This window comes from Maniola hyperantus, chromosome 22 (genome assembly GCF_902806685.2).
Source record: "Maniola hyperantus chromosome 22, iAphHyp1.2, whole genome shotgun sequence".
NCBI lineage: Eukaryota > Metazoa > Arthropoda > Insecta > Lepidoptera > Nymphalidae > Maniola > Maniola hyperantus.
In genome coordinates, this window is record NC_048557.2 from 1,152,826 (window position 1) to 1,180,393 (window position 27,568).

Consider the following 27,568-nt stretch of genomic DNA (forward strand, 5'->3'; position numbering starts at 1 on the left):
CTGTTGCAACCCAATTCGCAATCGCACTGAACAAGTTGGAAAGACTCGAATGATGCAAAGTATTAAAGTTGACACAAAACGACACACTTTAAGTGCTTTTAGTGAAAACATTTAAAATTAATGCATAACTTCTTAATTTGACTGGTTAGTGATAAATATTGTCGGTCAAATAAATTGTACGGTTAATTGACAACTACAAATATTGCAATTTTCACGTAACATTTTTCATCAAATTAAGTGGACACTTCCACAAGCGTGTGATTGAGGAATTTGGGTCACCAACTCACCACTACTTACGTCAAATTTATATCATGCCCAATTACTTAGGTAGACACATAATGGCGCCGATTCTGTTGCCTTTCTCTAAACTAAATTTAGAGTATCTGTATCTTTTTTTTAATATTGCTAAAAAAGGACGGAACATGAATTTTACATTTAAAGACTCTAAATTTTAGTGCATGCTACAAATTTAAACAATAGGCTCGCGTCTGGTAGCTAAAACACGGAGTTTAACAGCTCTAAATTAAACTTAAAACTGTCAAACTGAGTCTGTCCTTTTCAAATTACATCAGTAAGAGGATGCGAATACTCTAAAATTATGTTGTGCTCAGAATCAGTACCAATTGTATCTTTTAATTTTTTCGACTTTTTGATGAACAATGATCGAAATCGTATGATTTATCAAATCTACTATAACAATAGCCTCATCTGGTGACAGAAGGGCAGAACACAGCTGTACAACAGAATTAGCCATTGGCGTTAATTCAGATGACTTTCCCTAAACTAAAGTTAGAGTATCTGCATCTTTTTCTTTTTAATTTTGCTAAAAAAGGACGGAAAATGAAATTTAAATTATTAACAACTTTGATTTTTAGTGCAACTCTACAATTTAACACTATGCATAAGACTGGCACCTAGTAGCTTTGACAATTTTAAATTAAAATAAGTTTGTCTCTTAAAAAGATGCAAATATTCTAAAATTTAGTTGCCATCAGAATGAATTCCAATACCTATAGTACGCGGCAGGTCGACTTGGCAATCGGGGCACAGAGGAAAGAAACGGGAGGAGGCCCCGCACACCCACACGTCACCCGCGTTCACCCGCACCGAGTTAGCGCGAGGGCTGTACGGATGTGCGGGGCGACTCCACCCCGATTCCCATATCGACCTGTCACCTACCTATTTATTTAAATTTAAAAATAAGTTCATACTTACATGTACTACTGTTACTATAATTCACATTATTCTCCACTTTCATACCCATTTTCTCGACTAGATTCGTTTTCACTTTGTTTCTCACATTTCACTTGTGTTTATGTCACTTCACCCATTGACGCCTCAGGCGCTTTTTCCATAAATTCACTTCATCACTTTACATAGTGAGTATTGTTCACTTTTATCACTTAATGTGTTTAGTTGTATTTACTTTTAACTCAACTGTGAATAAAAATAATACTAAGTACTTATTTTTATTTAAATATTTAAATTAAATTTAAAAAATCAAAATAGCTCTGGGCCTGCTCTGGACTGCTAAAAACTTTTTCAAAATATGGTCTGTAAAACTAGAAAAAACTATTTTCAGAAAAGGTCTTATTAATTTGTACCTATTGGAATTTAAAATTCAGAATAATGTTTTCCAATTTTATTAAAATTTTCAATTAAAACAATTTAACAATACTACATAGAAAAGAAATATTTACATGTAAGTACAAAAAATAAAAATAGTAAAAAGAAATTATTATTTGTAAGTGAATTTTTTATTCATTGAAATGATGAAGATTTAGATGAATGAAGAAAGGTGAATGCCTCTAAACGTATTATTTTTAAAAAACCCGCACACTTGTTAGCTGTCAAAGTTACGGCATGATGACTTCCCGCCGAAAAGCCGCGCGTCCGCGTCCCCGCCGAGCGGCCATATCACTGCGTCTGCAACAAATTTTTATTTTTAAATTTTCTGTCAACACTCATGAAAATGCGGAAACAGATGCCAATAGATGCGGTCATTAGAATATATTGATACATATTTTTATTAAGTACTAGAAGGTACCTACTAGTGGACTGTCAGACGACGTCTTCACTATAAACGCTAAGTGCGAATCGGACTCGAACGCGAAGGATTCCGTACCATCGTACAAGACTATGTCATCATCATGATCAACCCATCGCCGGCTCACTACAGAGCACGGGTCTCCTCTCAGAGTGAGAAGGGCTTTGGCCATAGTCTACCACGCTGGCCATGTGCGGATTGGTAGACTTCTCACACCTTTGAGAACATTATGAAGAACTCTCAGGCATGCAGGTTTCCTCACGATATTTTCCTCCACCGTAAAAGCAAGTGATATTTAATTAATTAAAACGCACATAGCTCCGAAAACTTAGAGGTGCGTGCCCGGGATCGAACCCCCGACCTCCGAGAAGGCGGACGTCCTAACCACTAGGCTATCATAGCTTCACAAGACTATGTAAGTATCTTGAAATTTTTATTATTTGCTGTTGTAGTGCCAATAGAAATAAACACTGTGTAAATCTAAATTCTCCACCTATTACGGTTCATGAGATATAGCCCGCTCCGGACGGATGGACGGAGAGCGGAGCCATAGTGATTAGGATCCCGTTCGCATGCTTTGGGTACGGAACCCTAAAAACTACTAGTATAAAGCTAATAGCCAAAACATGCCAAATATTCGCTCCACCAAAGACCATACGTACCTAAGATCAGATGGGATCTAAAATACTAATTAAGTATGTAGGTACAATGTATCTGCTTAATACAAATCGAAATCACACTATCTACACAAGACATTGAGTCTGACGGAAAACAAACGTGTTCTATCAACGCTACAATGTTAGTGTACAAGCTCCAATAGTCAACACCGATCACAAGTCGCAAAGTATCCATGTAATTTCCGATCGGAATAGACACAAGTTTTATCCGCCGCGTCTGGTTCGAATTAAACTAATTTTAGAAACTCAAGAACAGAATCTCAAGACTTAGTTTGCCGTCATTAGGACTGCGTCATATAGAAAGGGCTGTAATACGAATATGTATAAGTTTTGCTAATGTTTGATTGTTTGCGTAAAATATAGCCCACCAAAACATTTCATGTAAAGTTGGTTGCCAAGAGTCACAAGTTCATAATGCTTTCACTGTTAAAAAGTTATGAGATCCCTAGTAGAGTCAAGCCCCTAGGTGAGCTTTGATTAGTACTGCGCATCATAGCCCGTGGGGCCTGCCCCAAGTCTAAAGTATAATATACCTATGTCTTAGGTGTTCTTGATTGTAACACATTTATAACAATAACTAACAAATGAAACTTTAAGAGCTGCCGCGCATGGTAAATTCCCGTACGTTTCATTCCTGCAAAATCTATGAACTATAGAGCTATATGGAAGCGCGCGCACTGCGGAATTAATTCCGCACCGGATTTCGATACATTTCAATTCACGGATTTTAAAACGCACCGCAACTCACCGCACCGTGGTGTGCGCTAGCTCTAAGCCATGACTCTACAGCGACTTTTACCACGATGTAGTTAGTAGAATCATGGCTTAAAAGAAGAGTCATCAAGTTAAGTTAATAAAATGTATGTGAAGTTAGTTAAATGTGCCTACCTAAGTATACCTAGTTGGGAAATCGTCATCATTTTCTGGATACAATTTCGGAACAATTACGCAGCGCTTACTATTTTAAAAGTCACTGACGTAAAGTATACCATAATAGCCAAGTTCCTAAGTTCAATTATCACCATCATATCAACCTGTGGACGTCCACTGTTGAAAATGGGCCTTCCATAGTGAGCGCCATCACACCCTGTCCTGAGCCTTCCTCAGCCGCTTCCCACCACCCTCTTTATTCGTCAGTCCATCGTGTTGGAGAGCAACCCACGCTTACTTACTAGCATACGATCTCCACTCTAGGACCATTCCGCGTCTTAGTACAACCCTACTGCTGACTAATAACCGACATTTTAGTCTAGACTCTAGGAAAAGTCGGACAAACACCAACAAAAATATGAATAAATAAATCTGTCTTCATTTGTAATCAATAAAAAACTAACAACAAGTTTTCGAATAAAGTGTTTTTTATGTCTCACGTAATAAGGCTGCAATAAATACGTCGACACGTGATTGCACTAATGAAAATAAAGCAGCGTTAAATGCTAACAGTTTTATCTGAGCGAATCTAATTTGGAGATATGCCACTAGAAAAGATTTGCTTGAGATTTTTACGAATAAATTGGTTCCCTTTAAGTCCCTGGCAACCTGATTGGCGCAATCTGACAGCATGAAATGCAATCTATTTAATTTTGCAGCTTCTGATGTCAAAGACCAAAATTCTCTTTGGGTGTAAATGCAAGCTTTAATTCGCATTCTTCATATGCACAAAAAAACTATTTATATAATATAATCATCGATTTTTTAAATGCATGAAAAAGCTTGTTATGTATCGAATTCTGATTTTTTTATAATAATAAAAAAATATTGGCGTATATTTAATGCAATAGTTAGCACTTAATACAAGATGCAAAATCATTTACAGCGGATCTCTAAATAAAGTAATGATTGTGTGACACGCGTGGTTTTATCATAACTTTTCGCAAATCCCACTCGACTATCAGATGAGTGTATAATGCAGTATTTTTGTCGTTCATATGTCTCTGCCAACAATTTCTGGCAGTCCGGCGTCTACAAATCTCTAGCTTACGTGGAGTAGGCCAATTTTGAACGTGTTTTTAAAACTAAATCATATTATACCTATTTGCTCTGACCGAAGTGACCGACATTGCTCAAAGCATTTTTTAATGTGTTCCTCCCTTTTTTTCTCCGACATGGCGGTCGGAGACTGTTCTAGGTCGGTACTAAGATTGGCTTTTTTTTCCATTTGCCTTTCTTATTGCTTTATTGAAATTGATGCTACAACGCACTAAGTGCAGTGCGTCAGGGATGCTACGTTACGCTCAAAGCATTAGCAAGCAGAAGTGTTATTGTCTGGTACAAAAACATTTCAAATCTACACGGCTTAGGAGTTCAGTACCTTGTAGCATCCGGATTGAAGAGTTGGGACTTGGAATTCAATAACAAAGTCTATGCTCGGCATTCACAATATTATTTCATCAGGAACAGTTCCGGAATCTCTATAGTTTAGGAGTGCTGTACTATGCATCATCAGGTTTGAGGAGTTCGGACTTGAAGTGGTATCACTAAGCCGTTGCTTGATACCTAAAATATCAGTTCACTATCAGAAATTCCCGAATCCCCTCAGCTTAGGAGTTCAGTACTTTACAGCATTAGGACTGAGAAGTTGGGATCAGAAGTTCAATGGCTATGCTTAGCATAAAAAAAAATATCGCATCATCTGAATCACTATAGTTTAGGAGTGCTGTACCCCTACATCATCAGGGTTGAGGAGTTGGAACTTGGAGTCCAAGCATAAAGTCGTAGCTTGGTACCTACAACATTAATTCACTATGAATAATTCCTGAATCTTAATAACTTAGGCGGGCAGTAGCCCTGCAGCATCAGGATTGAGGAATTGGATACAGAAATTGTATGGGACCACCATGGAAACATCCTCTGTTGATTAAAAAAAAATTGCAAATCGATCCAGAAACCTCGAAAAAATCGGTGTACTTACATTAAAAAAAACCGGGCGGAATTGAGAACCACCTCCTTTTTGGAAGTCGGTTAAAAATCAATGGCCAATGGGGCACACGTGTACGAGTAGAGACCACGTACGAATAAGCACAGTGTGGGACGACCCCCAGCCAGCTGAACAGATGATTTTAAGAAGTTGACTGAACATAAAGCTTTGGTATAAGAAAGGCGGAGTCAAGTTGTACGTAAACCAAGTTGGTACCATTTCAGTAGTAGGTAAGTTCATACCTTGATCTAACGCACTACGCGGCGGGTGAGTGCCATCGGGCAGATTTATATTTAGCGGAGGCAATGACATTGTGCGCAAACGCATGCACCAGCCTTGTTTGTTTTGTCACATTAATCACAAGCACCATTATAAACTGAAGTCTGAACCCACTTATGTGCTCGTATTTTAGGTTTTCCAAGAAACCATTCCAGGACCACTCTCTGGTGTAACAGAATAGTACCTAACCTAACCTCTTTCCATATTCCCTTCAAACTCGCGGTTCTTCATTTTCTTCATTCCTAGGTTTCTTTTCCGCACTTAGAGGCGGTTGTCCATTGCACGTGAGATCGCTGGTGTAGCTTCCCGCTGGATCACTCCAGAAATAGAAACAGAAATAGAAATTCTTCATATGCATAATGTGTGTTAAAAAAGATGATTATCATTATAAAGTTCAACACATTAGCCGTAGCGGCGTATAAAGCCAACCAGCCAAGCCAACCAACTCACACTATAATTCAAATAGGTCATCCAGGTCTGCGAGGAAGTGTTGCTAAAGAGCCAACGTAGATTTGCGTTGGCCAGATATTCGTGGTTCTTGTTGGTAGTGTTTCTTGACTTCCTACAAATTCTGTTCTTGATCCTTGTCCCTGTGTCACTATCCTTTCTCTGGGGCAGATGATCACAATGTACCAACACAAAACCCCACGTGCATCGCAATCCAGATGCATACATCACCACGGTGCTGAGCTGTTTCGTCTCTTATGCCATTGGTTGGCGAACTCCCATAGCTAACTGAAAGTTTCCTCCGAGGCGACAAGATCTTGGTGGAAGGCAAGATAGTAAACAAGATCGTCAAGCACAAAAGCCTGTCCACTTTTACTCTCTTTTCCTCTTTACTGTAAATGTTTTTGGTACAAAAAAAAGCTCTTTGACATTTAACTACATACAATCATGGATATAGAAAGTAATAATTCTAAGAATTAGTACTTAATTTTTTTTGCATACGATACAGCCCTAGATCCGTTGGTAATTAAGGCATATTATCTGTCAAAACATATTACAAAGTATTAGATTCCTAGAAGGTGCTCGTAATTGTCGCCTAGTTTCCACTTTCTTGACGCGATGGCGCAATAAAATTACGAGTGTAGGAAATTCAGGGAATTTCGATAGAATCAAGTCATTTGCGAACTATGTCAAATTTATTCTACATTTTATGGGACAGACACGTGCTATTTTTTTCAGTGTTACGGTTTGTAAGAGATGAACGATAAAAATACTAGTTTGGATGTTATTACAAGAATTCTTAACAAGTTAGAGTAAGGCAGAAAAAAATTGAAATGTGATGTCTTTAACAACGGGACAGCGTGTCGCCAATAAAATTTGTAGCAGCACACTCATCTACTATTAATACAAAAACGTTTGTTTGTTCGTTAACCTTCAACTGCCCCCCGATTGTGTAAGAAAACGTATCCATCTTAATCGTAATCGGTAGAAAATTCTGCCCCTTGATTGGCTGTGACAAATTGTGAAAAGTTCGCGTAATAATTATCACCACTATTACAAATCCAACAACCCACCATCAAAAAGTGTAATTTATTATCTATTTTGAATAAATTATTTGAATTTAAATTTCACGAAAGTGTGAACTCTACAAGAGACCTGTGGCGGCGGTATGCAGAATGCAGTTGACGCTAGATCGTGCTTGCACTCGTACGAAAGGATTATACAGTTATCACGCCAGCGAGCCTTTGACGAAGTACTTTACTACAAACAAACTAGATGTCGCCACAGGTATCTTCTGTCAATCGCCGTAAAGTCTAAATCGCGCTAACGAAATTTTCTCTTCTGAGCATTATCACCAACGATACACCGATTGGACCATCTAGATCCCTGGGCATAACAACAGTTGGACTTGGATGGAAGATCCTATTGTCACGTTCGAGCCCACATGACACATCACATGCCTCGTTTAGTTGACTAGACCCCTATGTCAAGCGGTGGAAGTCATACCACAACGAAAGCTAAACAAATTCTATAAACGCTCGTCCGCTGGAGAAATAAAACAGTGAAACGACGTGGCTGAGTCTGACGCACATTACACATCGTAAATTATACAAGGACCACCGTTGCGAATTATTGAAGCAACGTATAGGTAGCGAATAAAATAATAACCAGAATTACTTCTCAGATGGGACGTCAAAAAAAAGTTGCTGGAAATCCACGCGCCAGGCAAAAAATACAGACAGTTAAAAATGGAACGCTAAACTTTTTTAGGGTTCTGTAATCTGTACCTAAAGGGTTCCAACGGGACCCTATTGGCTATTACTAAATCTCCGCTGTCTATCTGTCTATCCGTCTGTCTGTCAGCAGGCCGTATGTGTATATCGTAAACCGTAATAAGTGGAGAGTTAAAATTTTCACAGAATGTGTAGGTATTTCTATTGCCACTATAACAACAAATAATCCCAGACTGTTTATTAATGCATTAAATGAATCTAAAGTCTGAACCTATCTACCAACCTATCTTTAGTGAACGATTTTTACAGTTGCTACTTTTTGATGCAGATTATGTAATGAGAAGAATTATGTAGTAAGCCGTGATTATGTAGTCAGCTGTGATAGCCTGGTGGTTAGGACGTACGCCTTCTAATTTAAGGTTGGGGTACGATCCCGGGCACGCACCTCTAACTTTTCGGAGTTATGTGCGTTTTAATTAATAAAATATCACTTGCTTTAACGGTGAAGGAAAACATCGTCAGGAAACCTGCATACCGGAGAGTTCTCCATAATGTACTCATGGGTGTGTGAAGTCTTACCAATCCGCACATGGCCATCGTGGTAGACTATGGCCAAAACCCTTTTCAGTCTGAGAGGAGACCCGTGCTTTGTAGTGAGCCGGTGATGGGTTGATCATGATGTTGATGATGTAATGAGATGCCAAAATTGAGCACGAAACGTCACCTGCTTGTAGATATACATTCAGGAGTTAAAAATGATGTAACTCCTGAATGTCTTAATCATAATATTTTTAATACATTGAGCTACGCCAACCGTGTGATATGATCACATTCAGCACTGATTTACGCGCTCTTAAACAAAAATATTCGTGACCGTGCCGTCTATAGACAAGAAACAAATGTTATTTTAGTCTCAATTAATACAGGATGTATAAAAAATATAGAGTTTTTTGATTAATTAAAATAATTTACCTGCCATATACCTAGTTGATTTTAAGAAAGACAATATTTGGACCGTGAATTAAACACGTAAGGTGTGATCAATACTTATAATAAAACTGTAACAGGTCAAATTCTGTACATTGAAGATATTTTGAAATTTTTTTTTCGAGGGCACTCTATAATCGATACTGAACCCAAAACTGTAATTTTTTCATTTTTGTCTGTCTGTCTGTATCACGGCCGCGCGTCACGCTGAAACTACTGAATGGATTCCAATGAAACTTGGTACGATTTGAGGTCATACTATGAGGAAGAATATAGGATACTTTTTATCCTGAAATTCAGCATGGTTTCCGTAGGAGAGGGGATAAAAGTTAAAATGAGTACTGAGTTGTAATTCATTAACGCGTAGTCCGATTTCATTCATTCTTTTTTTGTTAGAAAGGGGATATTTTAAAGATTGTTCCGTAAATATTTCAAGGTCATCGGTTTTTAACCGACTGTAAAAAAGGAGGTGGTTCTTTTTTCTACATCGATTTTTTCGAGGTTTCTGGACCGATTTGCATTTTTTTTTTTAAATCAACAAAAAAAGTTTTCGTAGTGGTCACATAAAAAAATCTGGATTCAACTCCTTAATCCTGATGCTGCAGGGTTACTGCCCGCCTGAGTTATCAAGATTCAGGAAGTGTTCATAGTGAATTCATATTGTAGGTACCAAGCAACGACTTTATTCTCAGACTTCAAGTCCCAACTCCTCAACCCTGATGATGCAGGGTACAGCACTCCTAAACTATAATGTTTCAGGAACTGCGGATGATGCAAAATTAATTTAGGTACCAAGCATAGGCTACATCATTGAACTTAGGATCCTTTCTCCTCAATCCTGATGCTGCAAAGTATTTTAGTAAGGATTTTACAATTTCTGATAGTAAATTGATATTTTAGGTATCAAGCAACAGCTTCACGATGACACTCCCAGTCCGAACTACTCCACCCGAGCGAAGCCGGGGCGGGTCAGCTAGTTAATGAATAATTTTGTAAGTTGTTCGTAACATTTATTTTGACATTGGTTGATTCTACATTGCTGCTTTACTGAGTAATATTGGAACGCTAACTCAGTGTCTAACACTGAATGGTAGCCACCGAGCTCATTTACCCTTGGTTAGTTCTACATTACTGCTTGACTGAAAAATATTATAATATTTTTTTGTAAAAAATCTTCAAAGGATTAAAAATAAATGTCAAATAAGCTCGGAGGCTATGTTAGACACTGAGTTAGCGAATCAGTAGGCGGGTGCTTTCATAGTCTTGCTGGTTGATTCGGTTCACTTTGTTGAGTTATTTCCCCTTGCCAAACGTTAAGAAACTTCGCTTCAATAAAATCAGTTCACATTAAATCAGTCTTCGTCGTCATCGTCGTTAACCGTCCGTCGTCCACTGCTTGACATGTCTCTTGTAGGGACCTCTACCATGCCACGCTTTTGGGCCGTCTGTCGGTCGCCATCCTACGGCTCCCCAGTCCCCGCGACACGTTTACTATCAAAATTAGCCTTGAAACGCTGATAAAGTACGCTTTAGCATTGCGAGTAATAAAATAAATTCTATTTCAAATCATCCTGTATAGTCAATAACGCATAAAATATAAACACTTGTACCTACGTAATATTTAGGCGCCATTATACTTTCGAGACGGGATAATAAAACTGCAGTTCGTGTCGTTATTGTGCAGAGAACACGGTAACTATTAAATTCGGTAGGTATGTCTAGGTGTCTAGGCTTACCTCCAATTGTACATTATTTATTGAGGTTTATAGCCGGAGATGTTACAGAAATCCTCGCTAAAATCTGTCATGATTAATTGACCGAGCGAAGCGAGGTCTCCAAGTTTACTTGAATGAAATAAAATCAAATTTCTGAAAGACGTATGGGTACCTAATATTGTTTGTTTCTTTGAATACTTGAGATTTTTCTTAGTTTTATAACGAGACTAGCTTATGCTCGCGACTTCGTCCGCGTGGACTACACAAAATTCAAACCCCTAGTTTACCCCCTTAGGGGTGGAATTTTCAAAAATTCTTTCTTAGCGGATGCCTACATCATAATAGCTATCTGCATGCCAAATTTCAGCCCGATCCGTCCAGTAGTTTGAGCTGTGCGTTGATAGATCAGTCAGTCAGTCAGTCACCTTTTCCATTTATATATTTAGATATGAGTGAATATTCAGAAAAAAGCACTACAAAAGGAAGGAATATAAATAAACAAGGCCATTTCCTTTGTCACAAGTATACTGACCTTATGCCCTTCATTGGCAAATAATACGCAATTAATAAACAATGATCTTACATAAACAGTCACATGAATAAATATGAAAAGAAACCAAAATTGTATTATGTATTATTTAATTTATTATTGTGACAAGGTTTTATATATATTATATACCTATAGGTACATATTTTTTTTTTGTAAAATAAGCAAATTTTAAATAATAATTAAAAATTACATAAAATAATTCTAACATAATATTGCATGCCTTAGTATATAAGGTATTTGGCTGTACTTACCACAAGGTATGACTAAGAACCATTGTAAACCCAAATAAGCAATAAATAATTTGATTTGATTTGATTTGAAAAGATGTCTTATGATGAAAGTACCTGCGATAAGTATCTACTTGTTGAAGCTGATATGTTGGATAGGTAAGTAGGTACGTAAAATTTTATAGTTTCGCATCTATTCCCGGCCAATATGAATCAGCCTTTAGTAGATCCTTATTTCAATTCGGTACCTAGGTTAGGTAATAACTTGGAAATATAGGTATATGTATCTACATTAAATAGCCTAACAAACTATATGCTATCGTATTACTATAACACTTCGTCAAACCCACCTCCCGGAAAAATTATAAGCCGCAATAAAATTAATCACTTTATCCAGATATCTGTTTATAGGTGTCGGTTTCATCTCTTCTTAGTCATGTGTTCACCCGTCAGACATGTACCTAAAACGTGGGACAGAATATATAATAGTACTAACATCGTGGTTTGTCATGCTGTGACTCATATAGGGAGTTAGAGAGTAGAGACACATGCTGGCTGGCCTTTCGTGATTTATTGAGCCCACAAATCCGTCCGCGTGGACTTATGTTTTTAAAAATTATTTATTTAGGAAATGTTTGAATTTCCGGGATAAAAACTAAAAAGCATAGCATAGCATGTACATCTCCGGAATGCAAGCTATCTTCAAATCACCATGGAGTTTGCGTGACAGATAAAAGTTTTTCATGGATTGCATTGCATCACCTATAAAGCGTAAAAATAACAAAAAATCGAACAAATGCGAGTCAAACTCGCGCACCGAGGGATCCGTACTACAGTAGTATTTTTTAGACATTTTGCACGATAAATCTGTATCTGTAATCTTATTGATGTATGTATTTTTATTTTGTCACATATGTTTGTAAATGTTGTATTAACTTATAATTGGCGACTACATTTAGTAAGTAATATTTTCAGAATTAAGTTTTTTTTTTAAATGTATTAGTGTAAGTAGCCGTAAGTTAATTTAATAAATAAATAAATAAATAAAAAATAAATCAATCAAAAACTAGTTATTCTGTATAAAAATAAATGAAAATCTGTTTTAGAATGTACAAGCAAAGAGTAAAAGGCCTTTTTATATGAAACCCCACTGATATAGTAATCTTAAATTGAAAGTTGAAAATATTAAATATTGTTTCTTTCGAACACATTTTAATTTTTTTTGTGATGTAGAAACTCACGGTTTTCGGATTTTTTTCCTTTACTTGTGTTATAAGACCTACCTGCCTACCGAATTTATTATTCTAGGTAAACGGTAAGTACCCTATAGATTTTCTTGACATAAATGTTATCGCATTTGTATTTGGCGCCTTTTGAAATGGAAGGCGCGTGATCGTATTGCGAGGCAGCCATCTTGAGTCGATTGTATAAATACGCGTGGTTGATGGTTTTTAAGCGAGTCTCGTTCCCACTCGAGACTCGACCCACTATTAAATGCTTTTTCTGTATAGGTCGCCATTTTGATTGAGTGGTTGCAATAGCAATTGTGCCCTAATCAAGTTAATATTGCAGTTAGGTTATTATAAAAGGTAAAACTCGCGATAAACCTATTCGCGTCGCGTCGTGATTAATATTTAACTTCACTTCTGGTATGTTTATAGACACGACAGACAGACGGACAGTCAGACAACAAAGTGATCTGTCTGTCCGTACGGACTAATACGGAACACTAAAAAGTAATTCATTATTCAGTAAAATATAGACTTGCTGTACACAGAGTCACTATGTCTACGTTTATTTCAGAGCTTGCGGATGATAAAACATGTAAAATTACTTCAGTCGATGACAGTCGCTAGTCGGGCCCGCAGAGCATCGCGCAGAAATAACCGACGAAATGGCGTATTCAAATACTAGTACCTATCTACCGCCGGTGACGGCCCACCACAATGATGTTTAAAACTGTGATCTTGGAAACAGGCGATGCGATAGTCAATGACCTATGTATTACTTCGTATGGACAGGGTTATTGAACAAACAAAATGGCACCGACACATTGGTGCTTATGCAACAATGCAACCTCAGTGACGTCTGGATTTCAAATGGGTCGTTCATTAGGTGGAACTGATTTATTTGGTTTTGGATTAATTTTGTTCGCTTGACCATATCTTGTCCTTATATCGATGGCAATAGTGCAAGACAATACTCATACACCATTCATGACAGCCACTTAGGACAACATAACATAACATTAGGAAGAACTCTTAGGCATGCAGTTTTCCTCTATGTACGATGTTTTCCTTCACCGTTAAAGCAAGTGATATTTAGACCGTCTCAATTAATGCATTATAATTATTGTTTTAACGGCTATAATAAACAGTGCATAACCGCGTGGGATTATTTATACATGTGTTTATACATTACCAGCACGCATTTTCAATAACATTAAGGATGTTACGTTTTAAAACAATCTTATTTCCCGCGATGAAATATAGGGTTGTCTGTAATAATCATTAAGATTTTTTTTATTCAGATAGGTACAAAGTTAACCCTTGACTGCAATCTGACCTGGTGGTAAGTGATGATGCAGTCCAAGATAGAAACAGGCTAACCTGGAAGGGGTATGGCAGTTTTTAGGGTTCCGTACCTCAAAAGGAAAAGGTAGTTATGGCAGTTTATTTTATTACACCCGCACCCCTTTGGTTTCTAGTTTCTACACGGCATCGCATCGTACCGTAACGCTTAATCGCTTGGCGGCACGACACTTTGCCAGTAGGGTGGTACCAGACCAGAGATTTAGAAATTATAAAATTCCAAATCCCTGCCAGGAATCGAACCTGGGACCTCCCACTAATAAGACCACATGACCGCAGCTATATCCATGACCAATCGACAGGTAACAAACTTTAAGATTAACATTAACTCTGATAGCCAAGCTGCTCTCAAAGCCTTGGCTAGATTCTCGACGACCTCCCAACTTATACAAGACTGCCACAAGGCTCTGCAAACTCTCGCCATGTCAAATGACATCACCCTAAGGTGGGTCAAAGGACATGATGGAGACCAGGGAAACGAGGCGGCAGACGCACTAGCACGAAAGGCTACGACACTGAAGGTGACAGGACCAGAACCTATCGTTCCCATACCCTTCAGTGAGTATAAAACCTGGTTGCATGAACTAACACTAAAAGAACATTCGAAACTATGGGCTAACACAACAGACTGCAGGCAAGCAAAAGAGGCTTTCCCCAACATAGACAAACGACAAACTAACATACTACTCCGCCTGGACAGAGGTAAACTTAGGAAGGTGGTGGGACTCATAACAGGGCATAGCCCACTAAACAAACACCTTTTCGTTATAGGTGTCACCGACAGTCCTCTGTGCAGGGCCTGCATGGAGGTCGATGAAACACCGACGCACGTACTCCTGGAGTGTACGGGCGTAGCAGATCAACGCGAGCGCCATTTAGGATCCCCGACCTCACTCCATGAAGCCCTCGGCAACCTGGGCGGTCTATTTGGCTTCTGGAGCGAGCTTGGATGGCTGGAGTGAAGACTTCGGCGGGGAGGGGCAATGCACGCACAACAGACGGAAACGTTTAAGTGCGGAAACCAGCCCAGAGCGAAGAAAGAAGAAAGAAAGAAGACCACATCGCTGACCACTGCGCCAGGGAGGTCGTCACTCGTACGTGGCACGGCGCGAGCCCCCTACACGTGTTAATATAAATCATCCATAATTTCATCGCTAACACTAGCACCCGACCTCCACAGCCACTGATGACGTCACAGTTCACAGTTTCCCCTTTGATTACACTCGCTAATGCATTTTAGCAATGAGTGATTCTGTCAATATCGCGTTTGCAGTTTATCTGTACCGACAGTTCACCAAACACGCGATTCTGAGGATTAGAAAATGAGAGCAAATGTTCATTATAATTCCTCTACATGAATCACTTATTGTGTCAGACAATAATGTTGAGTAAACTTTTGCAAGAAAAAATGTTTGTTGCCTTTGAAAGCACTTACCTACTGCAAAATGGAGTAAGATTCTCTATCGTTTCAGAAGCTACGGCTATGTAGTACCGACTTCAGTAAAGGATTTTTGTCTCGGTATCTTTCAAAAAACAATTTTTATGTAGGTAGACTATACCTAAGTACTTAAAATCGAAGTCGGAGTCAAAACTTTAGAGAAAGTATTCAAGACTTGACGACCTCCCTGGCGCAGTCGTGAGCGCTGTGGTCTTATTAGTGGGAGGTCCCGGGTTCGATTCCTGGCAGGGGTTTTGAATTTTATAATTTCTAAATTTCTGGTCTGGTCTGGTGGGAGGCTTCGGCCGTGGCTAGTTACCACCCTACCGGCAAAGCCGTGCCGCCAAGCGATTTAGCGTTCCGGTACTATGCCGTGTAGAAACCAAAGGGGTACGGGTTTAATAAAAACTGCCATATCCCTTCCAGGTTAGCCCGCTATCATCTTAGACTGCATCATCACTTACCATCAGGTGAGATTGCAGTCAAGGGCTAACTTGTATCTGAATAAAATAAAATAAAGTAGGTTTAACTATAGCTAGTTCATAAATGTTTTTCATTGTAGCAAGGGGATGAGGAAAAATAACTACTTCATCATGATCAACCGTTCGCCAGCTCACTACAGAGCATGGGTCTCCTCTCAGAGTGGGCGTGTGCGGACTGTTAGACTTCACACACCTTTGAGAACAATATGCATGCAGATTTCCTCACGATGTTTTCCTTCACCGTTAAAGCAAGTGATATTTACACATAACTCCGAAAAGTTGTAGGTGCGTGCCCAGGATCGAACCCCCGACCTCCGAAAGAAGGCGGACGTCCTAACCACTAGGCTATTACAGTTAACTACTTAATTACCTATTATTTTTATTAACTTAAAGTTAAACCAGGTTCCTGGTGTGCCTCAGTAGTGACTTCATTGGTCCCAGAGGCAGCTCTACCACAGCTGGCACCGCTGGCTGTGTTGCGCGAATGAGTTTGGTCCCGTAGCCACCAGCAACCAGGCGATGCTGGTACACCGTGGGGGTTTAATCGGTAAGAGCCCGACATAACTTCTGTGCCTCTCCGGGCACGGTGATACCTAACCATGAGGATTTCCCCACAAGAAAAAAATACATCTTATAGAAGTTTACAAAAGGCTCAGCTGATGCAATCATCAACTTTCAACTTAACAATCTCTTACGCTCGTAGCACCGGCACTGGTACTACGAGCCTCTACGAAAATCAAGTTGTGAGTCAACAAGTTGTTCAAGTTTTGGCCTTTGCGACGTTACTAACTTTTCGATAGATATATATTTATTATGAAGATATTCTATGTCTATTTTGCGAAGTGTAGTTATACCTCTTATCTACTAGATGTTAGTGGTGATAACCGAGTGTACTCTTCGAGGACGGAAGAAACCTAAAGGCCTGATTTGGTGTACCTATCTATAGTAACTGACAGGTCGAGATGGCAATCGGGGCAGGGAGTGGGGATGCCCCGCACACCCGCACAGCCATAGCCCCCGCGCTACGCCGGTGCGAGTTGAGCGAGCGTGCGGAGCGTCGCCTTACCTCATACTTTGATTGCCATCTCGAACTGTCTCGTCAAAAAGGCCGAATTAGAACCTCCAAAATCGGTCGAAAACAAATAAACTAAATGGTTGATTTATAGGTGTGAATTAATAATAAACAAAATATAACAATAATAACCTCGCTTCAAATAGAAACATCGATATGTTTATTGTTACCTATTATTGTAGCCGTATCTTGCATAAGAGGACACACAGACAGCCAGAATAGCATCACGCAAGGTGCAAGATTAGCTTGGACTATTATTACATGTTTGTTTGTTGTTTTGTCACGTCAGCCTTGTAAGGTCAGTCACGCACGTGCTATCAATAATTTGTCTTGATTTTTAGGGTTCCGTAACTTAAAAGGAAAAAGGAACCCTTATGGGATCACACATTTATAACGAAAGTCTGTTGGTTTGTTGGTTTGTTCTTTAATCACGACGCAACAGTATAATGGATTGGCGTGATTTTTTGCATGGGTATAGATAAAGATCTGGATAGTGACATAGGCTACTTTTTATCCCGGAAAATCAAAGAGTTCCCACGGGATTTTTAAAAACCTAATTCCACGGGGACGAACAGGCATCAGCTAGTAAACAATATATCAAATCATTATCGATATGTCATTTTATATCATTAATTTCATGTTCCCACGTATGTAGGTATGCGCATCGCCTTGTCTAATTGGCCGTCGTGTTCACAGTCACGTCCAAAGAAATAGTCATTATTTTCTGAAACAGATAATCCAACACGATCAATTAATAACCTTATCTCCGCTACATACGATAGATTTTACTTTAACGGTTATTACATAAAACACCTTATGCTACTAATTAATCCTTAAACTAACTTTCCAATATAAACTTTAATACAGTTAGTGTATAATTCATTTTTGTATAACAACAATTGAATTTATGATCTTACTGTTTTCAGTAGTATGTTTATTGGAAAAATTACTTTATGGTTTAATGCCAAGGTTGATTATTAAAAGATCTTGTTAGACATAAGACCTTTTGGGCCTATGTTCCGTCTGACGTCACGCGATGCATCGGCGCGATGAGGTCGGCGCTAAATCGGTCGCTTGTAAAAATAGTCGCGGAGATTTCGTAGTGTCGCGTATAAATACATGATTGGTCGTGAACTGTTTATGTACCTACCAGTTAGATATAGTTCATGTTCTGCTGCTTTTTTTAATTTTATTTGTATTCAGATACAAGTTAGCTCTTGACTGCAATCTCACCTGGTGGTAAGTGATGATGCAGTCTAAGATGAAAGCGAGCTAACCCGCGGAAGGGGTATGGCAGTTTTTTTTCTTTTTATTAAACCCACACCTCTTTGGTTTCTACATGGCATCGTACCGGAACGCTACATCGCTTGGCGGCACGGCTTTGCCGGTAGGGTGGTAGTAGGGTGGTGCTGGGAATCAAACCCGGGACCTCCCACTAATAAGACAACAGCGCTTATCCTGCGTCTGGAAGGTCGTCTATATTTACCTACCTATTATGGACCTGTAAAATGTTATACTATCTAATGACCGCGACTGGCGCGATGCACGTGGATTTAGATTTTTCAAAATCTTGTGGGAACTTTTTGATTTTTTGGGATAAAAAGTAGCCTATGTGTAAGGTAAATCTACCTTCTTTAAAAATTTCAGCCAAATCTGTGAAGTATTTTTTGCGTGAAAGAGTAACAAACATACACACGTACACACTCACAAACACACACACACACACACACATACAAACACATACAAACTTTCGCCTTTATAATAGACAGACGGACGGACAGCGGAATCTTAGTAATAGAGTCCCGTTTTCAATATGGGTACCTAACCCTAAACACGTGAGTAAAGCCGGGTGTGAGATATGTACCTATAACCTAAATACCTCCTCGAAATTTCCAACTTTTCGGGTAGAATTTTGTAAGAATTGTCATGCCATTGAATTTACAAATGAGCACTTGAAATAAGGAAGCCTAGTGCTCTATATAACTATACATATATCTATCGTCAGCTCGATATAATAATGTACCTAATGTGTTTGGCGAGTGACAGCGTCAGTCAGTTAGTTGGGAAGCTACCAGCTTTTAGTCGATCCAAACAATCTCGCTGACTCAATACGAGCTGCCTCAAAGAAATATAAGTAGCTACCTAATTTATTAGGTATATCTGGGATGTGTTAAGAAACTGTTTATTAAATTACATACAGGGTGTAATCAGAACTCTAGCAAAAACTTATCGTTATTGTTATATTACCTAAACCCAATCCAATACCAATAACCATTTGCCTCATTTTGTAGTATTAGTGATTTAGTATTTTTAAAACTTGCAATGTATAGATTGCAAAACTTGGGTCAATGCCCCACCTACAACGCGGCACTCCGAGTGGCCTACTTACGCAACATTCGTTGACCTCTAGCGTCAGATATTTTATTTGCAATATATATTCGTGAATTTGTGGTTACATCACACAAAAAAAAATTAAATTGTGGTCATGAACTAAAAATAGGTATTTTCAATTTTCGAAGTAAGATAACTATATCAAGTGGAATATCAAATGAAAGGGATATATTATAAAATCGACGCACATTTATAATTATGAAATTAATATTTTTTTACGATTAGTTCCAATTCACGAACTAATTCCCACGTCGAAAAACTGCTGTATTGTGTCACAAATAAATACGACTTCCCTTCCGCTCACAATCGTATTTCTTCCCGAGTTGAGAGGAAGTATAATGGCGCTATAAACGTTGTTTACCACTCGTCGAGTGACAGGGTCGCGTCACGCCTCATACATCACTGATGTGATCATGGGGCAATGCGCCAGGTAAACTGACACAGAAACTACACTAATTGCTAAGTAAACACTACCTATAATTTAGAGCGGACTGAAATCCGAAAGGTCGCCGGTTCAAACTCCAAGAATCATGTGGGTACAATAATTTTCTGGGATAGAAAGTAGCCCACGTCCTTCCCCAGAATGCAAGCTATATCTGTACCAAATTTCGTCAAAATCGGTTTAACGGATGGGCCGTGAAAAGCAAGCAAACGGACATACTTTTATGATATTCTGGATGTTCTTCTTATTTAAATTCTACTTTCAATTCTGTTGTTATTACAATATCTACTACCCAACAAACGTAATAAAATTAGATTTATACAGATGTCTGACGGAAAGACACTCGGGATACAAACACCGGGTGATATATTAAAATGACACATCAAAGGTGTCTCATATCAAACGAGGCTCGAATTGAAGCGTCGAGCGTGACGGTACACCGCGATAAAGTTTAGTTGAAGAAATATGGGATTAGTATGAGATTTTACATTCGCCAACGTTGATAGAATTCGAACATCAAAAGTAGAAGCATAAGGCTGAACTTTCAGTTGCCTATAAGTTCATGTAGTGTTTCGTTCCATATTATAGCGAGATATAAAACATCACTTAGCCCTGCGTATGAAAAGTAAATAGTTCCTATAATGGAAAATTTTAGAAGCTTTGGGTTCTCATAGGAATTGAAACTCAAACGCGAATTCTTTGGTACGATTTTGCACATCTTGCCAACCTTGATATATCGAGCATCGAAACGTAAAAGTCAAGGTTTTAGAGTCACTTTTTCAGTGGGTTTTATGATGTTTTTGCTTGGGGTGCTAGTGGTTGGCGTATAATCGAATTTGAACCTTAAAAAAATTTAGGTTTAATTTTATCCATAGTTATACAGTGTTTCGACACTCGAAATATTATATCAAGGTTGTCGTATCGTTGAGAATCGAGATGTGAAAAGTTGTACTAACCCTAATGTAAGCCTGCTGAAAATTTATGCGTTGTTGTCTTACATAGGTACACTGTAATCTTCGGTTGTTGTTTAGGAATTTTTCCTTGACCACGATCTATTTTTTTACATATAGGATTTCATTAGTAGATACCTACACGAACAGTCGCTATTGAATTAAAGATGCATATTTAATATTATGTCTTTGAAATGCCACTACTTCTGGACCTGCGCCCATGGCAGAGCTTAATATGGTCTTCATCATCATCATCATCATCATCATCATCAGCCTGTGGACGTCCACTGTTGGACATAGGCCTTCCCTAAAGAGCGCCACCACACCCGGTCCTCAGCCTTCCTCATCCAGCCACTTCCCGCCAGCCTCTTTATATCGTCGGTCCATCGTGCTGGAGGGCGTCCCACACTACGCTTGCTTAAACGCGGTCTCCACTCAAGGACTTTCCGGCTCCAACGGCCATCGCCTCTACGACAGGCATGACCTGCCCACTGCCACTTCAGCTTGCTAATAGTTTGGGCTATGTCAGTGACCTTGGTTCTCCTGCGGATCTCCTCATTTCGGATCTTGTCCCTCAAGGAAACTCCTAACATAGCCCTCTCCATAGCTCGCCGAGCGACTTTGAGTTTGTGGACAAGGCCGTTTGTTAGTGTCCACGTTTCAGCACCATAGGTGAGGACGGGAAGAACACACTGGTTAAAGACTTTCGTCTTGAGGCACTGAGGAATTGACGATGAGAAGACTTGACTCAATTTCCCAAAAGCTGCCCAACCTAGCCGAATTCTTCTGTTGGCTTGTGGTATGTAATATGGTCTTGGACTGTAGTAATAAAATGAAGTGATTTTTTGTATGTACCCGCACAGCCCCCGCGCTAACCCGGTGCGAGATAGTGCGGGTGACATGGTGGTGTGCGAAGCTTCCCCCCCGCCTCAAACCCCGATTGCCATCTCGACCTGTCGCGTACTGTTACGTAACGTGAATCAGTATTGAGGTGTCATGTCAGTATTGGACGAGTCTGCCGTGTTACTTTACATTACAGCACACCGAACCCGACACCCGTCGACGCGTGTTTTGTAAATATCCGCCCGTAGCTTCGGTATTGCACAAGTGATGCAAATATTCAGCTGCTCAATTGCGGTAGAATGACAGCTACAACGTCACGATCGCAATCACCTCTGATTGGTTGACACTCGCTCACTATTGGCTACAATGCATTGTTGCAACAAGAATTGCACAAATTCAGCCAATAACAACAATTGAGATTGTAATAATGATTGATGCAGGTTTAACGAAATGGACCTACTGGTTTATATACACTTGACCTGTAAATCTATACTGTTTCTGGGGCCCAGGTGCATAGCTGGCGGTTAAAATTCATCATTATGATTTCCTCATGATGAGGTTTCCTCACGATGTTTTCCTTCACCGTTAAAGCAAGTGATATATTTAATTGCTTAAAAGACACATAGCTCCAAAATGTTAGAGGTGCGTGCCCGGGATCGAACCTCCGACCTCCCGAATAGGAGGCGGTTCCTAATTTGTTATTGGGTAATTTTGGTGACCAAACGCGCAGCGGGGTCTTATTCGTTTGACCTATGCTAAGACGGAAATTCTGATAAAGCATTATGCCGCCTTCTAATAGCTGTGATAGCCTAGTGGTTAGGACGTCCACCTTCTAATCGGAGGTCAAGAGTTCGATCCCGGGCACGCACCTCTAACTTTTCGGAGTTATGTGCGTTTTAAGTCATTGAATATCACTTGCTTTAACGGTGAAGGAAAACATCGTGAAGAAACCTGCATCCCTGTTCTCCATAATGTTCTCAAAAGTGTGTGAAGTCTACCAATCCGCACATGGCCACCGTGGTAGACTATGCCCAAACCCTTCTCACTCTGAGAGGAGACCCGTGCTCTGCAGTGAGCCGGCGATGGGTTGATCATGATGATGATGATTATGCCAAAAACTCTGTAGGTACAACAAACATGAACCATAATATACAAAATACTACATCATTCTTCCATTTCCATAAACAAATGATCGATATTAAAGATCAATACGCTCACATATCGATCTGCATAGTATGTTGCCGTCAATTTATTGACTATCGCACAGCCACTGTAATCTGCTGAAGCGAACGAAGATCAAACGAATCTCGCAGGCGCCCGTAAAATACATCAAACGGTGTTGGTCTGTGGAGTTAGTGTGTACTGTGTACTGTGTAAGAAGAATGTCCCACTTTTTCGTAGTAAATTTTGGTGTGTCGAAAGCTAAGAGGAAATTACCTACTCTATTATTAGTTTGTCTATTTGCCATTATTCACAAACAGAATGTATTCACGGTAATATATTATTACCAATCTATACTAATATTATAAAGAGGTAAAGTTTATAAGTTTGTTTGTAAGAAGAAATCTCTGGAACTACTGAACCGATTTTGAACATTCTTTCAGCTTTCTACTGAAGCTGCAATATTCTTGAGTGACATAGGCTATATATTATTTTTAAATTAAAACCGTGCAAAGCCGGCGTGGGTCGCTAAAGCTTACACAAAATAATAATGCCCTAAAAACCCCGTGGGAACTCTTTGATTTTCCGGTATAAATGATAGTCTATGACACTCTCCATGTCTTTAACTTTTACCCTCTTACAAATAAACCTGGAATAGCGGTGGAATAGTTATACTCTGTTTTGTCTTTTTCCTTCAAATGTCAAATTATTGATGACAGAGAAAGACAAAACAAAGTATAACTATTCCACCGCTATTCCAGGTTTATTTGTTAGAGGGTTAAACTATATCCATTTAAACAAAAACGATTCACAATGATTGGAAAAAATATTCACTACCTAACATATCTAATCCAGGTAGAGTCCGTACAAAATGACGTCTCACGCGCCATTTTAACTCTATGGGTCAACTGTCATGGCAAAATACGGTTCATATATAAAATAAGAACTAAAATCATACTTTTGACATGACGCGTGAGGAGTTGTACCTACGCATCCATTGATCATTGATGATTAATTATTCACAAGCGGGGAAAATAACAGTGTGAATATTCACTTACATAAAATAATAAACAAATCTTTATAAATTGCCGCCACTTAACTTTATTTTGCCAAGGTGTTAAAAGAAGAAAATAGATTAATCTAATAAAAAGGTTGTTATACATGACGTATAGTACCTATTTTCAAATGCTTAAACACACTATCTATAGATGCGTCTCAAACAGAGATTAGAGAAATTATTCACTCATCTGTGGTCTCTAACTAGTTTATGAGATAAATCGTATATTGTACTGAAATTTTAAAAAATAGTCTTTCCTGAAAATAGCGCAGTAGATATTCTATTAAACTAGGATAGAATGAGACTCCTCTTGCTTGTAAAGTACCTATATTCAAATCGTCATCTGAATTCGTTTCCGATATATTGATACAGTGGTATTTTTTGCATCTATTCACTATTGACATAGGCCCTGAAATGATCCCGGAAAATCAAAAAACTCCAGCAGTATAATTTAAAAAAAACCCCGTAGGTCGAAGTCGCGGGCATCATCTAGGACAATAATCTTCTTAAAAATATATAAACGAAAAAGGTGACTGACTGACTGACTGACTGGTCTATCAACACACAGTTCAAACTACTGGACAGATCTGGCTGAAATTTGGCATGTAGATAGCTATTATGACGTAGACACCCGCTAAGAAAGAATTTTTGAAAATTCGACCCCTAAGGGCGTGAAATTTCAAATTTGTGTAGTTCACGCGGACAAAGTCGCGAGCATAAGCTAATTAAGGTATAAAAAAATTAAAGAATTAAATAAATTTAAAACTCGACTGCTAATAAATAGTAATTGATAACTGAATAGCAATAAACAAGCTTTGTATTCTATAAAATAGACATTGATAAGCTCATAAATTTAAATGTTATAAAATATATGACAGGCGGGGGCAACTAGGTAGGTAGGTCCTTATTAGGACTATTAGCTTGCCCCTGCCTGCTATAGATTTTCTAACATTTATGTGACGAAATGTGACGAAATGTGGGATGTGAAGATAAACTCATCAATTGTTTTGCTTAAAGTATTACATTCTGAATCAATGATCTTATATTCTCACACCTCTTTGGCAGAGCCATCAAAAACCTACTCAATTGCAACGGAAAACGAAAATGAATCTTCATCAAATGGCAGCTAACAAGAAAGTATTTCTTATAAATCCTACATTTTATTTCTCGCATCTGCAGAATGCCGTTGATGAATCGAATTATATTAATATTTTCGTTCAAGCTTAGCTTCGGGATGTGATCGCGATTTCATTAAATCTCTCGTGGTTTCAAGAGCGACGTATTTTTAGTCTAATACGAGTAGATATGTGGCAGACGCTTATGATGCGACTAAACGCTCACGCAAAATACACGGTGTAACGTTAGCAAAAACTTAGCATTATTGTTATACTACCTAAACACAATCCAATACCAATAACCATTTGCATCATTTTGTAGTAATAGTGATTTAGTATTTTTCAAACCCGCAATGTATAGCGTGCAAAACTCGGGTCAATGCCCCACCTACAACGCGGCATTGACTCCGAGTGGCCTACTTACGCAACGCTGGTTGACGTCTAGCATCAATCAGATGTTTTATTTGTAATAGGTATATCGTGAGCATTTACAAAATATAGGATTGTTAAAATATTTTTTTCCGTTTTCGACTGAGTTGACTGATCTATCAACGCTCAGCTCAAACTACTGGACGGATCAGGCTGGGCATGCATATAGTTGGGTATTATGACGTAGACATCCGCTAAGAAAGGATTTTGAAAATTCAACCCTTAAGGGGGTGAAATAGAGGTTTGAAATTTGTGTAGTCCACGTGGACGAAGTCGCGAGCATAAGCTAGTTAATAACTGTGTACTTAACTCGTGAAAACTTAGAATAGTCAGGTGATTGCTAAACTCAAAACTCAAATTAATTATCAGGTAAAATTTAATGCTTCCTGATTGTCAAAATTTTTATTTGTAAGATGATAATATAGTAGTGATAAATAATTAATACGTAGGTACTTAAAACTAAAGCTACGAGATATCTACTCGTGTGCTACGAGGGTTCCAAACGCGCCAAAAACAATAGAGATTTCGTAGGTACCTATAGTACGCGACAGGTCGAGAGGGCAATCGGGGAGGGAACGCCCTGCACAGCTACCTAATCCATTGCTAGCGAGTGCGGGTGTGCGGGGCGTCTCCCCGCCTCATCCCAAGATCGCCATCTCGACCAGTCGCGTACCATAGTTCCTTCCCAAACTGACTACACAAGATGTTATACACATCTAAAATTATAATGTTCTGACTAATACGAGCACAAGACAGTAGCATGCGTCCCACATGTCGCGTAATTAGCGTAACTGCATGTAAATAGACTCAACAAACTCCAAACAATGTACCACGAGGATCCAGTAGGTATTTATACCCACAAGACATATTTTTCCCTACTTTTTACAAAGCCTAAATTACGTATCGTCGACTAGTCGCCCGGCAACTCAGTCGACGGCGACCGTAGAATCAGCTGCTCAATTGCGGTAGAATGACAGCTACAATGTCACGATCGCAATCACCTCTGATTAGTTGACGCTCGCTCACTACTGGCGGCATGTAGTATGTAGAGATTAAAGAAATATTATAGAACTAGGTAAGCACTAAGTATTAAACGGTGGTAGCCTAGTGATTAAGACGTCGACTTCAGGGGGTCGGAGATTCGATTTTTGCCTCTATTTTTTTTTTTATTTTTTTTTATTCACATACAAGTTAGCCCTTGACTGCAATCTCACCTGGTGGTAAGTGATGATGCAGTCTAAGATGATAGCGGGCTAACCTGGAAGGGGTATGGCAGTTTTTAGTAAACCCATACCCCTTTAGTTTCTACACGGCATCGTACCGGAACGCTAAATCGCTTGGCGGCACGCCTTTACCGGTAGGGTGGTAACTAGCCACGGCCGAAGCCTCCCACCAGACAGACTTTTCGGACTTATGTGCGTTTTTTAAGCAATTAAAATATCACTTGCTTTAGCGGTGAGGGATAACATCGTGAGAAAACAACCTACATCCATGAAGAGTTCCCCATAATGTTCTTAATGGTGTGTGAAGTCTGCCATTCCGCACTTGACCAGCGTGGCGGACTATAGCCTAAACGCTTCTTATTCTGAAAGGATACCCGTGCTCAGTAGTGGGCCGGTGATGACTGTAGAGTAGATGTTTTTCATTTTCTGTCAATGGATTCCATTTCTGAAAGTCCAAGTAGAGAGTCGAGACCCTACCTGGGGTTCAAACCGTACCTACTTAACTGGTAACTATCGACTTACTTTAACCACTAGACAACTACAACGCATAGAATAATCGCACAAAATTAAGTATGTAGGTACTTAATTCAATAAAATCATAACTCTACCTTAGACACAAGAGTCACTTTCTCACTTTTGTTTTTATTTATTTTTATTCCACAATATAAAATGTTTAGAAACTTTTCATATAAACCTCCACAGTTCACTGCCGAATGTGAAAATTCGAAAATCGAATGTCACTCGCGTAGGCGGGAAACCTCTAGGGCGGTTGGATCGACTCGCGCGCGGCTACCA

General features: G+C 39.1%; 2 long non-coding RNA genes across 2 annotated transcripts in view; one reads left to right on the forward strand and one right to left on the reverse strand.

The window, feature by feature from the left end:
- LOC138403908 (uncharacterized) overlaps positions 1-482 on the forward strand; it is a 108,553-nt gene extending 108,071 nt beyond the window's left edge. Inside the window, exon 2 of the long non-coding RNA XR_011238030.1 lies at positions 415-482. This is a non-coding gene — a long non-coding RNA (uncharacterized lncRNA). The remainder of the gene's footprint in view (positions 1-414) is intronic.
- A 1,355-nt stretch (positions 483-1,837) lies between these two features.
- On the reverse strand, positions 1,838-27,568 carry LOC138403905 (uncharacterized). The gene is made up of 2 exons (XR_011238027.1): positions 27,382-27,568; positions 1,838-1,926 (listed from the first exon to the last, which is right to left on the reverse strand). It is a non-coding gene; the product is annotated as an uncharacterized lncRNA (long non-coding RNA).